Source organism: Arachis duranensis, chromosome 5 (assembly GCF_000817695.3).
Source record: "Arachis duranensis cultivar V14167 chromosome 5, aradu.V14167.gnm2.J7QH, whole genome shotgun sequence".
NCBI lineage: Eukaryota > Viridiplantae > Streptophyta > Magnoliopsida > Fabales > Fabaceae > Arachis > Arachis duranensis.
The window spans coordinates 14,654,501-14,659,122 of NC_029776.3; the positions used below are offsets into that span (position 1 = coordinate 14,654,501).

Genomic DNA, 4,622 nt, shown 5'->3' on the forward strand with positions numbered 1-4,622 from the left:
AACAAGGTTAGACTTTCTGGATTCCCATGAATGCCGCCATCTATCTAGCTTATACCACGAAGATTCTGTTGGGGGATCTAAGAGATATGCGCCCGGCCAAAGGTAGAACGGAAGTGGTTGTTAGTCACGCACGTTCATAGGTGAGAATGATGACGAGTGTCACGGATCATCATATTCATCAAGTTGTTGTGCAACGTATATCTTGGAATAGGAATAAAAGAGAATTGAATAGAAAATAATAGTAATTATATTGAAACTTGAGGTACAACAGAGCTCCACACCCTTAATCTATGGTGTGTAGAAACTCCACCGTTGAAAATACATAAGTGAAAGGTTCAGGCATGGCCGAATGGCCAGCCCCCAAAACGTGATCAATGGCCTCCTAAGTTGAAGAATAAAACAAAACTGAGACCAAAGATGAAACGTGGTCAAAAGACACTGAATACAATAGTAAAATGTTCTATTTATACTAAACTAGCTACTAGGGTTTACATGAGTAAGTAATTGATGCATAAATCCACTTCCGGGGCCCACTTGGTGTGTGCTTGGGCTGAGCTTGATCTATCCACGAGCTGAGGCTTCCTTTGGAGTTGAACGCCGAGTTATAGCGTGTTTCTAGCGTTCAACTCCGGGTTGTGACGTGTTTCTGGCGTTTAACTCTAGACAGCAGCATGTACTTGGCGTTGAGCACCACTTTACATCGTCAATTCTCGAATAAAATATGGACTATTATATATTGCTGGAAAGCTCTGGATGTCTACTTTTCAACACTATTGAGAGCGCGCCATTTGGAGTTCTGTAGCTCCAGAAAATCCATTTCGAGTGCAGGGAGGTCAGATTCCAACAGCATCAGCAGTCCTTTTGTCAGCCTTTTTCAGAGTTTTGCTCAAGTCCCTCAATTTCAGCCAGAAATTACCTGAAATCACAGAAAAACACACAAACTCATAGTAAAGTCCAGAAATGTGAATTTAACATAAAAACTAATGAAAACATCCCTAAAAGTAGCTTGAACTTACTAAAAACTACCTAAAAACAATGCCAAAAAGCGTATAAATTATCCGCTCATCAATAAGACTCTGTATGGTAGTGTGTTACACTTTTAACTCATTAAATTCAATTCATTATAATAAATTAATTATATCAACTAGATGATTTGGTTAATTATTTAAATATCATATAATTTATCATAATTTTTATCAATCAATTAATTGTAATTCAAATTGAATGATTATTTTTTTACGAAATTATTATTTTCTAATCTATTTATGGGCATTACATATATTAATTATAATCACAAATTAAGCTATTTTACATTAACTGACTTATATAATGGTCTTCTCATTTATTATCATAAATGCTGAATTAAATAAGTCATTATTACTTTTGATTTAGAATTAAATGAGAATAAAATCAGAGACATTATTTTATTTGGTTTTTAGGATTTAATCATTAATGGGTGTCACACTCAAATATAAATAGTGACTTCTGAATTTTGGTCTCCAACACATTAAAGCCACCTCTGTAACTCTTTTTCCATAAAAGGAATTGCGATTCAACTCTATCAGGGATACAGAAGGTTTTCAAAAAATAAGGGAATGGTCTGAATTTGCACGAATTCTAAATGTTCGAACTTACAATGTTGTTTCAGTTGGTTGTCGTTACAAGAATGACTCTAATTCATACATGCATTATATTTTAAAAAGGTAAAATATATTTTTAAAAAATTAGGGCATCAATAATAAATTGTGATTAATATCAATATCAATAATTAATTCTTATAATTATTTTTGTGCTACTAAAGGCTACATATAGTGTTTGTTTTTTGTAGAATAAAAAAGGTTGTGATTCATAACATTTTCGTAAAGTTATATCGTATGGACACAAGATTAATTAGATAATAAATTAAATTTTAATTAATATATTTATTTTCTGCTCATATTTTTTCATTAATTATTTTACTTTTTATATTTACAGTAAATATTGAATTTAAAAAATAATATTAAATGATATCTATTTTATTTATTTAGAGTCATAATTAAATTTGATATAATTATAGTAAGTATCTAGAATTAATAATAACATGATACTATAATTTTAAGTTGTATAATATAATAAAAAATATAACAATTTATGTATATTTTCTATATAGCAATAATATTATATATATTTATATATCTCCTCTTTTAGCTCTTTCCTAAAAATATTGGCATATAATTAATGTAGATAACATATATATTGAGTAAGTATCTCTATTGAATTAATTATAAAGGTTAATAAAATATAATAGCATAAATTTCACCTAATGGTAGCAAGTAACTCCATTGAATTAGTGTATAATTATTACCGTGTGTGCGTGTGTGTCTCTATATATATATATAAGGAGTAATAGTGAATTGTTACAATTATTTATCATCTAGAAAATTTATACCTCAGACATAGATCTTCTTCTATTTATTATTTTTCATACCTAAGGGCTACTAACTACGATTCTATCAACAGGGTTATCTATGGTAGATGAATAGATTATGTAATAAAAAAGTTTGAAAAATAAAGGCAATAATTATAAGGTTATGGAAAGTCCCATCCAAATTTGGCAAGAATAAGACGACTTACATAGAAATGGTTCTCATTGATGATAAGGTAAGTTGATTATTTTCCATGATTCTTTCAAGTGATGCTAGGTCCATTTTATAAATATTTTTCGTTCATATTTTAAGTTTATTTGATAAGTAAACCCTTACACGAATCAAAGACAGTGCAATTTTATAGATTTATAAATGTTAATAGCCTTTATATTTAATTTGTTTTATAGTGTGATAATAACTAATATATTTGTTGGTGGATTTAACTATTACTATATTATTTATGATCATATTTAGTATATATGTCTGATTTATTGAAAAAAGTAGATTATTAAAACCGATTAATAACTATTTTAGAATTAATCCAATTAATACTAGATTAAAAAAATAAACAATGCATAACATGTTACTTTTTTATTAATTGAATTATTATAATTAAAATTAATTTTAAAATTATAATTTCAATCTTACCACATGCATGGCATGGATAAATACCCGTATTAAATGCAGAAACCAATTTTTATATAATAGAATAAATAGTTTATCTATCTCTATTTTGTAAGTGTTTAATTCTTACTAACGATATAATAAATTTTTTTCTATAAACATTGTCCTCGATTTTTTTTCATATTTGTAATTTTTTTATGTTTGTTGATTCTAATATGATGAGTTAACAATTTTATTTAAATATTTACTCAGTAATTTTTTATATATTTCATTTTATATCTTTTATTTTATAGAAATTAATATATAAAAATATGAATTGCGTAATAAAATTTACAAAAATATTTTTAATTTCATATTTATAATTTCACACACATAATATTCAAAATTTTATATAGATAATATCTATAATTTTATACTCATAACATCCATATTTTCTATAAACCCCGTAAAATTAGTAAATAATTAGTTAATAAATTAAATTTTAATTAAGAAAATTAAAAATATAAAATTAATATCAAAATAGGGTAGAGCTCTTCAAAATGAGAATTTTGACACAAATTTTAAAAGATTTGGTCCAAAATTAGGCCGAACGGACCGAACTAATTGAACCGGACCCATAAACCCAACCGGACCCATTATTTAAATGAGCTTCAGCTCATCACTTCCCTTCCACTCTTCATTATGTTCCCAGCAGCCATGAAAAGGGGAAAGTGAGCTCAAAACCTAACTCCCACTTCCATCCACCATAACTTCTTCATCCGAGCTCCGATCGCCGCACCGTTTGCGGCCGCGTGACCGCAGTGACGAGCTCTACAAAGCTCAGTACCTTTCAAGGTGAGGAAATCAAAATCCCAGCCCCTATTCTCCCTTCTTCAATTTGGGAATATTAAGGTTTTTGGGTGTTAAGATTTTGAATAACTTGATGTTATAGGATCAAATTGAGTTGAGGAATGGGTGGGCTTTGGTTCGTTTGAGGCACATACAATGTAAGGACAGCCTAAACCCTAGCCAAGTCTTGAATTTATTATGTGAAATCTGAAATTGAAGTGTACATGTGTATTAGGTGTGAATTAAGAAGATATATATATGCATTGGAGTTGAATTATGGACATTTGGAAGCTTGGTGGTGATTGGGGCTAAGATTGTGAGTGGGTTCTCAAAGCTTAAGGGGCTGTATTGTAGCTTGTGTGGCTGCCTTGGACTAAATAAAGTGATCGGCTAAGGTATGGTTTAGGTTTCGCGCGTTTAACATATAAGGTTTTGTGAAAACTTAGGTTAGAGAACCATAGGTTAAGTTGAAATGGTTATATGTATAAATGATTAGTCTTGTGATGATGTTGGATAAATTTATGATTGAGCTTGCATTGGAATTTATGACCATGAGTTGTTGGTGTTGTTGAATATGTGTTCTTGGACTTATTAACGATGGGTTGATGATGATTGTTGATATATGTTAATAGAATTGGTGGTTATGGCTTGTTTAATTAGTTGAAGGTGATTTATGATTGGTTATTAATGAATGAAGGGAATGGGTAATGGTTAGATGCAATTTCTAGTTGAAGGTGATGAGTTAGTAAGGTTGATGTTGCTAAA

The 4,622-nt window shown here is 29.5% G+C and overlaps 1 long non-coding RNA gene across 1 annotated transcript; it reads left to right on the forward strand.

Moving 5' to 3' along the window:
• Positions 1–3,732: 3,732 nt before the first annotated feature.
• LOC127747479 (uncharacterized) lies at positions 3,733–4,246 on the forward strand. The gene is made up of 3 exons (XR_008009319.1): positions 3,733–3,863; positions 3,961–4,015; positions 4,093–4,246. It is a non-coding gene; the product is annotated as an uncharacterized LOC127747479 (long non-coding RNA).
• Positions 4,247–4,622: the final 376 nt, after the last annotated feature.